The sequence below is a fragment of the Toxorhynchites rutilus genome, chromosome 1, assembly GCF_029784135.1.
Source record: "Toxorhynchites rutilus septentrionalis strain SRP chromosome 1, ASM2978413v1, whole genome shotgun sequence".
Classification (NCBI taxonomy): domain Eukaryota; kingdom Metazoa; phylum Arthropoda; class Insecta; order Diptera; family Culicidae; genus Toxorhynchites; species Toxorhynchites rutilus.
In genome coordinates, this window is record NC_073744.1 from 186036428 (window position 1) to 186048860 (window position 12433).

At 41.3% G+C, this 12433-nt stretch overlaps 1 protein-coding gene across 4 annotated transcripts in view; it reads right to left on the bottom strand.

The window, feature by feature from the left end:
* The window catches only part of LOC129762039 (progestin and adipoQ receptor family member 4), a 71766-nt gene extending 59588 nt beyond the window's left edge, over positions 1–12178 (bottom strand). Inside the window, exon 1 of one of the 4 annotated variants that reach the window (XM_055760023.1) lies at positions 11999–12178. The gene's annotated coding sequence lies outside the window, so the exon portion shown is untranslated. Of the gene's footprint in view, positions 1–11991 lie in introns of all 4 variants that reach the window. The other 3 variants (XM_055760014.1, XM_055760040.1, XM_055760032.1) reach the window with 3 other exon arrangements.
* Between the last annotated feature and the right edge of the window lie 255 nt (positions 12179–12433).

The window sequence follows — 12433 nt, forward strand, 5'->3', positions numbered from 1 at the left end:
ATATTTCGATATTGAGAACTACCTTCGAGTGTTCATATCCGAAAGGGGTTACACTTACTTCATTGCAACAAAAAACTATTGAAGGCGGAACATTGTACTTTCGAAGATGCAAAAAATAATGATGACTTCACCTTATACAGGGTGGGCCATTTAAAGTGGAAGCATCTGGCAACCCCATAACTTTTGACAGAGATGTCAGATTAACAAATGTCATACCGCGTTAGAAGCGTCATTTCAGTACAATTTTAACCATGGAACAATACACACCTAAACAACGCGCTGAAATTGTTCAGCTGTACATTCAAAATAACTTCTCAATTGTGTTAACTAAACGTGCGTGGAAAAATAAAAATAAAGTTAAAACATCGCCTGGAGACAACACTATACGTCCATTATATGCCAAATTTATATCGTCTGGTAGTGTTGGTAATGCCAGTCATCTGTCCAGACAACGACCAAGACGTTTTGACGAGAATATTGATGCCGTTCGAGCCAGTGTTGCAGAGACTCCATCGACATCAGGTCGCGTTATCGGACAATGATAACCGATTTTTTATTACCATTTGTTCGTGAAAATGAATTGGACAATTACTGGTTCCAGCAGGACGGCGCTACATGCCATACAGCGGCTGCCACGACCAAATTATTGCGCGAAATGTTCCCCGGAAGATTAATATCGAAAAACGGCGATTATGACTGGCCACCGAGATCACCTGATTTGACGCCTCCTGACTTTTTGTTATGGGGATATTTAAAATCCAAGGTATACACTGGTAAACCAAGGACCCTGGCTGCGCTGAAAGACAATATCCGACAAGAAATTGCTGCCATATCGGCCGAAACATTGGGCAAAGTGATGGAAAATGCCGAAAAAAGGGCACATTTTGCGGTCAAGGCCAGAGGCGGTCATTTACGAGATATCATAATCAAAAAGTAGTTAGAACAAATCTCCTTGGACCAAAATAAATGAATTTCAAAAAAAAAATTTAAAATTCCACTTCTTTACTTTGCTATTGCAAAAACAAATCCTTCCACTTTAAATGGCCCACCCTGTAGTAAAACCACTGTGTGTTTCATACACTAAAAAGAACGTCGCGTCTTTTCTTTGTAAGAATATTCGTAGACTAAATTTCCTGTAAATTCTGAACTTTTGAGTAAATGCTCAACACTCGCAAGAGTAGAGGAGGAAGAATCTCAGAAGTTATTTCTAATCCAATGTTTGAGCCTCTTCTGTCGACATCTGGTGACATTGGTTTTTACGAAGAAAACTACTCTCTATCAGATAGGCCGTCCCGAAGAAAGTTTCAAATTGCTAAAATTAGAATGAAAATGTTTACTTCGCGTTACTTAATTACTCGAAACACGTTTTGCTGACCCTAACCTTTTTTCTCTAAATTTTCTGTACTTCGCACTAAAACATATCATTAAATTTTGGAATCGTCTACAGACACAATTTTCGTATAATATTTTTTCACCACTTGCAGGAAAAAGTAATTTTCATTTACATAGAATACTAACCGCATGGTGTAGTTAATTTTCATCCATAATTTTTTGTTTCGAAAGAGCGTTCATTTCGCATGAGAAACCATTATTACCTTTGACGCTGCACAAACTCGTAAAACAAAGCTCAATGTCGTCAACGTGAATTACACAAAAAACGATGACTATCAGCAGTAGTTTTCTTTGTAAGAACATGTAAGAACAAAACTAGACAAAATTTCTAGCAAATGCAGTGTTTTGCTAATTTGAAAATTTTTGCATCTTAAAATATATATATGGTTCTCTTTATATTCATGAGTGACATCGATATAAGACAACGCATAGACAAGTGATTTTTACTTTCAAGATTAGAGAATGAAGAATGTCATCAAATGCTAATTTAATTATCAGACTTGTCTTTAGTTTCCATTTAAATCCCACTTGCAGTGCCACACAAGTATCTCTGAACTTCCCACTCGGAATATAGTCAGAGCAAACGTTATCAGTTATATTAGAGAGGCGATATTCTGCAAGGAACGCTAGTGTCATTAAGAGGAATTCTAACTTGGACACCCACTCATGTAGCCATACATGCTAAGGCTGAGAAAAAGAATGTAATCATCATATTAAATATTTCCAACGCCACTTCTGGTATGACAACAAAATAGGTTGGATTCTCCGAAAGCATTCCCCACGCTGATGCTCACGAAATACCACCAACCATGGAAGGTCGTAGGCGACCGACTGGGCGAAGGAATTGCTCGCACTCAGCTGTCGACCGCCTTTTATGAATGAAATACTCCACCAGTCACCCACCGACCCACCGTTCAGGGAGACCTTATCGATGCCATCCCCAGCAGCACCCTTTTGAATCCGTTCGAAGCGATAATACCCTGTGAGGCTGAAGACGATTACCTCTCTTGAGCTAATTTAGGCGATTCTCTTGACATTCGAACTAATTAACTAGGGTAATCCGATAGAAATCATCCGTTTTGATCGGTAGATTTAGTAGGGATTATGCATCGAAAGGTCCCACACTGCGTAGGTCCCAAATTAGGCACTTCTCTTGCCTCCGTATTGTTTGGTGATGCGATATGGAAGGTTATATATTGACAGGCACATCTTGGTATTATTCATCATATTTGCACGCCGGAGCTCAAAGTTCATATCAATTTTCTTGCCCCAGTAAGTATTGGCCCATTCATATTCAATGAGGTCCGGGTCTCAGGGATGGCGGCCAACATAAGTGGCATGCTTCTTATGTTTTTTGCCACCGCCGCTTCCTACACACAAACTCCCCGGGGAATGATTGATGGTAATAATTTCCGGGCTTTTGGTAAACTTTGTGCTGTGTCGGTGTGTCCATCATTGGAAACGATAGCGAAAAAAAAACAGCACAACCCGAACCGAACCATTTCAAGTCGTCGTTGTTTGGTATGCACAGTGGCTTCAAGCCCGTTGAAACGGAACGGAAAATCTAATTACAAAATTTCACTCCACACAAATGCATGGTTCGGGCGCATAGTTGTGGATAGTTCTCAGTTCTCCATTAGGACGACTGAAGAAAGAAAGCGGAAAAACATAACCTCACCGGAAGAGAGTGTAGTATACGAAGGCAGACAAAAAAAAATGGGAAAAGCAAAAGCACATGTGCCCTATTCTCGATGTGCAGACGCATACCAACACACTTGCGGTAACACAATTGCGCGCATACTCTTCGCCGGGTTGCTTGCAGGGCACGTGTGAATTGTTGGGAAGCGCAGCAGAGTTGCCAGAAAAGGTTTTTTGGTGGCTAACATTGATTTTAACAATATGCTCCCAAGACCTCCCCGAAAGAAAAAAACAACATTACAAGAAATTCTTGGATAGGTAAATATGAAACAAAAAAATATCCGATTGATTTTAGAAAATTTGACTCGGCTCCTGAGAAAAACTCTCTGCCTGATTAGTTCAAATTTTTGAAACTTCACGATAAGAATGGCTCACTTCTCTCAAGGACCATTCAATGTGTTCTTCGTGTAATTTCGCTGATTCTGGTCAATCACGGAAAACAATTATCAAGTGTACAGCCTAGCCAAGCTGAAAGTCCGGCAAAAAAATGCTGACTTTTGTACGGAAATGAAACACATTACAGGCAAAACTTTTTTTGTGCGGGGGTAGGGACCGCATAAAAAATCGTATAAAAAATCGTGCAAAAGTCGTGTTCGGAAGACATTTTGAAAAAAAAACTTTTTTTGTGCGGTAGATAGAGACCACATAAAAAAAGTTTCCCCCAAGAAGATAACTCAAATTCACGCCGTTCACCGTTCAATTTCCTTTTGTTTCCCTGCTTTGCGACGGGCAGCTTGCTTTTTCGGTTGCGCGTGGCTGTTTTGTGCTTTAGTTGCATGTCGAAGCGTTTTGCTGTTAAAAATCATGTCATGCAAACACTTAGAAAAACTTAGAGTATTCGATGGGAGGAAGGAAATGATTTCAGAAGTGGATAATTGAGACGCAAATATGATTTTTTTTCGCACTGAAATGCATATAAATCATCGAAAAAACTAAATGGGCGATAACTTCGTCAAATATGCTTCTTTTCATATACCGCACAAAAAAAATCGCACAAAAAAACCGCACAAAAACAGGTTTTACTGTATTATATTCAAGGTGTTGCCTAGATCAAGCTAATCATTGTGGATGCCTATATATAATCAAACCAATTAAGGTATCTTTCTACATTATCATTAGAAGTAAAAGGTTGCTGGTAAAATACATGTCCAATCGATACAAATATCTAGTATAGTTTGAATACGAAACAAATCCGGACACATGAAAAATACTGCTATTTATATTTTTGAATGGTATGTATGGAATCACAGTAGACATTTGTTACCAGTATAGGTCCATTTGTTTACATCGTGGCGTCAGTCGTCGGACCCAAGACGGGTCTATGGTACTAGGTGAGGCCGTTTCGTCACTAAGTTGATTAGAGGAGCGGTATATGAAAACAACACGGAAGAAAGTAGAAGGGGAATTATTTGCTTGTAGCGTGAAAGAGACAGACTGATCACGAACGAGCTTCGGCAATAGCGTATTGTGTTTACAGTGTTTGTTTACAAACAAAACACAGTAGACTTCCAAGATGGCTGAAGAGTGGTTTTAGCAAGTTGGCCCTCCTTAGTATATACTTCTAGGCGCCTTGGTCGGACCCAAAGTTCTGGACATGAGGGTGAGTTGTTCTGGACAAGATGGTGGAGTTACGAGCGACATAGCATGCGCTGCCATAACTATTTTTCACATCGTGACGTTGATATTTGTGCTTATATTTAATTGCCTTCCACATTCATGTGAAAATGCAATTTTCAGTAAGTGTTTTTTTATCCCTTTTGTTTATTTTAGGCTCATTAGCATTTTAGCTGTAACAGAGCAAAATTTTAATCGTGTACATGTCATATGTTTATCATATCCATAATTAGCACATTACACGGTTTCCGTTTTTCGGCGTAAGAGTATTCCCTTCTATACCATTGCATATGGTACACATTTACACACTAACCATTTAGACGTAAGAGTTTTCCTTCTGATCTTACATTATCCAGTTAGACCGGACAGCGGAGACAGTTGATTGATCATTGTTGGATTATTTATAGAACAGCAGCCCGATGTGACTTGCAAAGCAGAGCAGTTGTATGGATGAATCGATCTTTTTTCGACCGTGGATCTCCATCGCTGATGATTGTTGCGTGGACGTAGTTATTCTGTAACAACACAAAGATGGTCAATGAGGGACCTGAATTATGAACACTCGATCGATCGCTTACTAAGCGAACGCGCAACCAATGTGGGAGACCCCCAGTAAGTGTTTTATCAATAAAAAAAAATATACGTTTTATTGAAGCTCCCGCGGATTATGAGTATAATGTGATTGCGTGCAGTGAAAATTTGTAAAATCACGACGAAAAATAAATATAATGGTGATAAAAGTGATATTTTAGCACTACACTTTCACTCTCCCACGGCCATAGAAACGAACTTTCATTAGTTTTACCATCTTTATATATAAAATAGACTTTTTCCCACGTACGTATAACTCATCATCACGGGAGAACGGCTGATCAGATCTACGTCGTCCATATATTTTGTGAGTTTGTCTTCAACCAAATTAGAATGATAGAGTACTTTGGAAAATATTTTGGATGATTGGAAAAATTCGAAAAAATTGACTATGCATATCTTTATATATAAGAAGGATATTTAAAATAAAAAGGGAAGATTCGAAAATTAGAGGTACGCATATGTGTGTTTCGCTGGGAAAATCATCATTTAGATCAATTTGACAGATCTGAACGATAACATACAAACTCTCTTGAAGTATATTCGTTTTTTACCAACCAAAATATTCTCTAGAAATACATTATATGGCAGAACAACGTTTGCCGGGTCAGCTAGTACCATATAAATATTACTATGGCTCTCAATGTCAGTGTGTATCATGTTGGAAAAGAGTTTTAAATTAGGCAGCATTTTATAGAAAATGTTACTGCTTCCGAGGACTAAAACTAGGATTGCTCTCTGGGTCTTTTCACTACATAAATAATAGAAATAAGTCACAATACGATTGTCATCTGTTAATAGACAAACAGTTGCAAGATTTCGTGAGAAATTCGGCTCAAATCATCATGAAACCGTGAGTATTTTGAACATCTTCCATATTTACTTCGTGTAGAACGCAAATAATTACGACACCATATTTTGCTCGCCAATACTTATATACTTCGCCTCGATATGCACCTCATTGCGTTGAACCCATAAGACTACTCAGTTGCAGCGATAAAAATGAAACATCGCGAGAATGACCGTATATAAAAAATCGTTTCTCGACTCTCGGTCAAAACCGTCAACAAAGCTGGGAGCTTGTTGCATCAGAACAGAACCGATGCGCACGAGAGGAAATGTACAGGAAATGAACAAATTCTAAGTTTCGCGCAACGAAAACTAGCTACACACACAAAGCCAAACACTGATGGCTAGGAGCGACCTGTTATCATTTGCACTCTTCTCTTTTTTCGTCTGCTTTGCCATGACTCGGATGATTGAGTTAATTGCAATGCCAGATGCACTTAATGCGAAATATTCGCTAGCGTTCACAGCTCGAGGGGAAACATAAAACACAAACCGAGCAGAATAAGCCACCTTTGTTGTTTCGGACACAGAAAGATTCTGGGAATTTTCCTCAGAGGAGATGCAATACTTATACGCTAGCGACAGTTTACTTACTATGCAACGGTGGAGTTTATTTCGCAAATATTCTCTTTTCGTTTGCCCATTATTGACAGCTCTGTTCGGGAAGTACACAAATGGACAGAACAAATATATTCCGCTCCAATGCGATTATGAGAATTTTTCGATGGTAGAATTCTCAATTGCCTTCCTCTCATGTAACAATTCAGCTCCGGGGTCGGACAAGATTAAATTCAACTTGTTGAAGAATCTTCCCGACTTGGCAAAACAGCGTTTGCTGAACTTGTTCAACAAGTTTCTGGAGCTGAATATTGTCCCGCATGACTGGAGACAAGTGAGAGTGATAGCCATACGAAAACCCAACAAGCCGGCTTGCGATCACAACTCGTATAGGCCGATTGCAATTTTATCCTGTATTCGCAAATTGTTAGAGAAAATGATTCTACTTCGTTTGGACAAGTGGGTCGAAACGAACAATTTGCTGTCAAATACGCAGTTTGGCTTCCGCCGAGGTAAAGGGACGAATGATTGTCTCGCGCTGCTATCTTCTGAAATCCGAATCGCATTTGCTTGCAATGAACAAATGGCTTCCGTTTTCCTCGATATCAAAGGGGCATTTGATTCAGTTTCCATGGAAATTCTCTCAGAGAAGCTTCATAATCGTGGACTTTCACCAATTCTGAATAATTTCCTGTACAATTTACTGTCAGAAAAGCACATGAATTTCTCTCATGGCAACTCAAAATCTTCTCGTTACAGTTTTATGGGCCTACCGCAAGGCTCCTGCCTAAGCCCCCTCTTGTACAGTTTTTACGTCAATGATATGGATGATTGTCTAACTAGAGACTGCACGCTGAGACAACTTGCAGACGATGGAGTTATTTCCATCACGGGTACTAATCCCGTCGCTCTGCAAAAGTCGTTGCAAGATACCATGAACAATCTGTTCACGTGGGCCCTCAAGCTGGGTATCGAATTCTCTACGGAGAAAACTGAAATGGTCGTTTTTTCTAGGAAGCACGAACCCGCCCAATTCCAGCTTTACCTATCCGGCAAAACGATCAAACACTCTATGTTTGTCAAATACCTGGGTGTATATTTTGATTCTAAATGTACCTGGGGGAGACACATTGCGTATTTGAAACAGAAATGCCAGCAAAGAATCAATTTTCTCCAAACAATAACCGGAACATGGTGGGGTGCCCATCCAGGAGACCTCATTCAGTTGTACAAAACAACGATATTGTCAGTGTTAGAATATGGCAGTTTTTGCTTCCGATCAGCTGCCAGGATTCATATTCTCAAGCTGGAGAGGATACAATATCGTTGCTTGCGTATAAAGGGTGTGTCACATCAAATTGCATCACGAAAAAAACGCTGTAGAAATTTAATTTTTAGGAATTATATCTTCAGCTTCCGCTTATAATCAGATAAGAGTGTATAGATCACGTTGGCCATGCTTCACTGTCAATTTTTCGTAAATTTGGAAAAATGTCGCCGAACGAAAAAGAGCGTCGTGAATTAATCCTATGCACTCATTTCGAGAATCCGGAGTTGTCACATCGGGACATCGGTAAGATGCTGGGAATCGTCCAATCCACGGTCAGCAGAGTACTAAAACGATACTTCAAGAACCTAACCATCGACCGGAAGGTGAAGAACGGCAAAATGGATGCTCCGTCAGTGAAAAAGATCACAAGCGCGTAGTTAAGCAGTTTAGACGTGATCCGAGAAGTTCGGTCCGGGATGTCGCCAATAAGCTGAATTTGTCAAGTTCATTCGTCCAGCGGACCAAGCAACGGGAGGGCCTGTGTACATACAAGGTTCAGAAGGCTCCTAACCGCGACGAAAGGCAAAACATGGTGGGGAAGACGCGAGCCCGGAAGCTGTACACCGAAATGCTGACGGAGCCGCATTGCCTGGTAATGAACGACGAAACCTACGTCAAAGCGGACTTTCGTCAGCTGCCGGGCCTGTTGTTCTTCTCCGCAGAGGACAAATTCAGCGTTCCGGAGGAGATTCGCAAGCAGAAACTATCCATGTTTGCCAAAAAGTACATGGTGTAGCAAGCGATCTGCTCTTGCGGAAAGCGGAGCGCCCCCTTCGTGATGACCGGCACGGTAAACGGGCAGGTTTACCTTAAGGAGTGCCCGACCATCTTCTGGCCGGATCTCGCTTCGTGCCACTATTCAAAGGACGTGTTGGAGTGGTACGAAGCCAACGGGGTCACCTTCGTGCCAAAGGAAATGAACCCGCCCAACGCGCCGGAGCTTCGACCAATATTTCTCTGTTTTCAATATTTCTGAAGCAGGCCCTCCGGAAGAACTCAAAAGTTGTCAAATCGGAGGCGGACTTCAAGAGAAAATGGATTTCTGTTCAAAAAAACTACAACCTGACGTTGTACAGAACCTTATGGACGGGGTAAAGAGGAAGGTGCGAGCATACGGGCTTGGGCTCGAAGTATGAATAAAAAGAAAATGCCAAAAGTTGTTTAATAGTTTTTATTTTACTGTCTAAAATTTTCAAAAGGATCGGTCTACTGGGCGAATTTCTACAGCGTTTTTTCCGTGATGCAATTTGATGTGACACACCCTTTAGCCATGGGGTGTTTGCTTTCGACACATACGATGAGTCTCGAAGTTTTGGCAGGAGTATCCCCGCTTACTCTTCGGTTCACAGAATTATCCTACAGATTTCTCATCCGTTGCAAGATCATGAATCCATTGGTGATTGATAACTTCGAAAATCTACTCCAACTGATTCCTCAGTCAAGTTTTATGTCTTTATACCATGACAACCTTACCCACGACGTGCACCCTTCACCAGGCATCTCCAACCAAGTTTGCTTCCCATACTTTTGCAATTCCTCTGTCATTTTTGATCTGTCCATGCGACAAAAAATCCATGGAATACCAGATCACCTACGCTCCAATGTTATTCCGTCGATATTTTCGGAAAAATATGGGAAAGTTGGATCTGATAAAATGTTCTTTACTGACGATTCATACATAAACGGGTCCACTGGCTTCGGCATCTTCAATGAAAATTCCAGTGCCTCTTTCAAACTCAAAGATCCATGTTCCGTGTATGTCGCAGAAATGGGTGCGATATACTATGCTCTAGGGATCATTGAAACACATCCCATCGACCATTATTTTATTTTTTCAGACAGTCTCAGCACAATAGAGGCAATCCGCTCAATGGAAGTTGATAAACGCTCATCTTATTTCCTAACAAGAATAAGACATCTATTGAGTGTTTTGGTCGAAAAATTATTCAAGATTACCTTAGCATGGGTACCCTCTCATTGCTCGATTCCGGGGAATGAGAAAGCGGACTCGCTAGCTAAGGTGGGCGCTTCAGAAGGCACACTTTTTGAAAGGCAAATTGCCTATAATGAATTTTTTCACATTCCTCGTCAGGACACACTCGTTAGTTGGCAGCGCATGTGGAGTGAAGATGAGTTCGGTCGTTGGTTACACACGATTATCCCTAAGGTTTCGACGAGTGCTTGGTTTAAGGGATTGAATGTAGATCGTGATTTCATTCGCGTGATATCTCGGCTCATGTCCAATCACTACAACCTACACGCGCATCTCTATCGCATTGGGCTCGCAGCAAACAATCTTTGTGATTGTGGCGATGGCTACCACGACATCGAGCATGTTGTCTGGTCGTGTATCCGGTTCCATGCTGCTCGCTCTCAGCTCTCTAGAGCACTGAGAGCACAAGGCAGACAATCGGATATCCCCGTCCGGGATATCTTAGGTAGCCGTGATCCTGATCTTCTGCTTCATCTATACCTGTTCCTCAGAAACGCCGATGTCAACGTTTAATGATGTTTCCTTCGTTGTGCCCCCGTTTCATATCCCTCCTATCCGATCTATAAACTTTTACTTAGTCGCGGCAATACATACACATACTCTTTACAGATACACGGGCCAAAGGTTGTGCAGTCCACTGATGATTCAACAAGAGCCAAAGGTTGTACCGCTCATGACAACTCTACACGAGCTGATGATTGCGCCGGCTAGTGACCATTCTATCCTGGATTCCTCGAGTCGAGAAGACGCACCACGCTAGATATGGGGTATAGACTAGGGGGGCGTTGCTGATTAATGGTCAGCTGCATCCCAATAGGAAGTATCCCGTGTCGGGCACACGTACAGAGCATCGAAGACTGCAGCATACCAATTATGATAACACTTGGAATACTAACCTCGAGCCGACCGCGAGTAATCGGTTACATATTACTAACATAGATAATAAGAAAAACTGTCAAAATATTGAACTCCGGCCCCGTCAGGCTAACGCCATATGAGCCTTGATAAAAATATATATTTTGGAAAAAAAAAACCTTAACTTTATTTCATAAAAACGTGACCTGTTTTCTGATTTGACACCCTTAATGTAAGACGCAGTCCTACGTCAAAAAATCATATAAAACAATTCAATGCAATTTCATTATCTAGAATCAAGTTTCAAAGCATAAGCTGTTCACTTGACTTGTAAGAACTTTGTATAAAACAAAAATCAAACGAAAAAAATATATATTTATGTAAAAAGCAATGCCAATATTTCTAGGCTCCCTCCACATTGTAATAGTGTATAATACACTAAAGTTTTCAGGATTAAGAAAGAAAAAGTATGTTTAAGATAAATACGAACAATGATCGTACTTTCAATGAAACAGGTAAAAATTCTATGAACATCATGCAACGTAAAATCAATAAGAATCTAACCACGGAAGAACTCTTGTAAACTTCATTTACAAAAAAAAACCATTTCACTCCAGCAACACTAACTCCCGTTGAACCGGGATAGAACTCCGACTTTCCAGATGATACGCCTCCTCACTCGCCCCACTAAATACACACACACGCACACACCCATACGTACGAACAAACACAGCCACTCAAGAGGCACGTGTGCACAAGAAATCTCCCCAAACATCGGGCTGGGAAACTCGTCCATTCTCTCGTTTTTTCCCGTTCTTGATCCTCCGTGAGCTTTACCGCCCGCTTCGGGGCAATTTGGCCATTACGTTTTTGTACGTGCTTGGAGCTTCGCATGTGTGTGTGTGTGCCCAGCACACACGTATGCATGGGATCGAAAATTTTCACACTTTGTGTATGCTCCCTTACACAAGAGCTCTTATGTCCGTTCGTATGGCTAATGCGGATAGTTTTTTTTGTAAACACCTCTCCCATTTGACACTTTTTTCCCACACCAATAAAAGCATCGACAGCTTCCGCTACTTCAATCTTCATTTTGCACCCACTAACTCACCACTTACTAGATCAAAAGGGCAGAAGAACAGAATTTAGACAATGTACCCTTTTCCTGTTACTACCACTCACTCACACAAACACACACAAACCACTTGATTAATTGCAAAGTGGGCTACTACTGGTGATTGTCGCGGCAGCCTTGATTCGCGTTACATTCGCTCGACGGACGGTTTTGAACTGAAATTGGCCGAAGCTGAGCAGGCAACGGAGATCAGCGAGCATTGTTCACCCCTATACACCCCTATGAAGAAGGGACCGACCACAGAAATCCTCCGAGATGAGCACACGAGAGCGCGAGGGTTGTCGGTCGGGTGAAGTTTCGCAAGCATAGAACAAGAAGCAAGCGCTCTGTGTGCTTCATCCTTTTTGGCTCTCACACTCACCCATAATTGGAGAGCCTACGGCGCGCTTCCTCTCATATTTTATGCGGTTATGCTGCC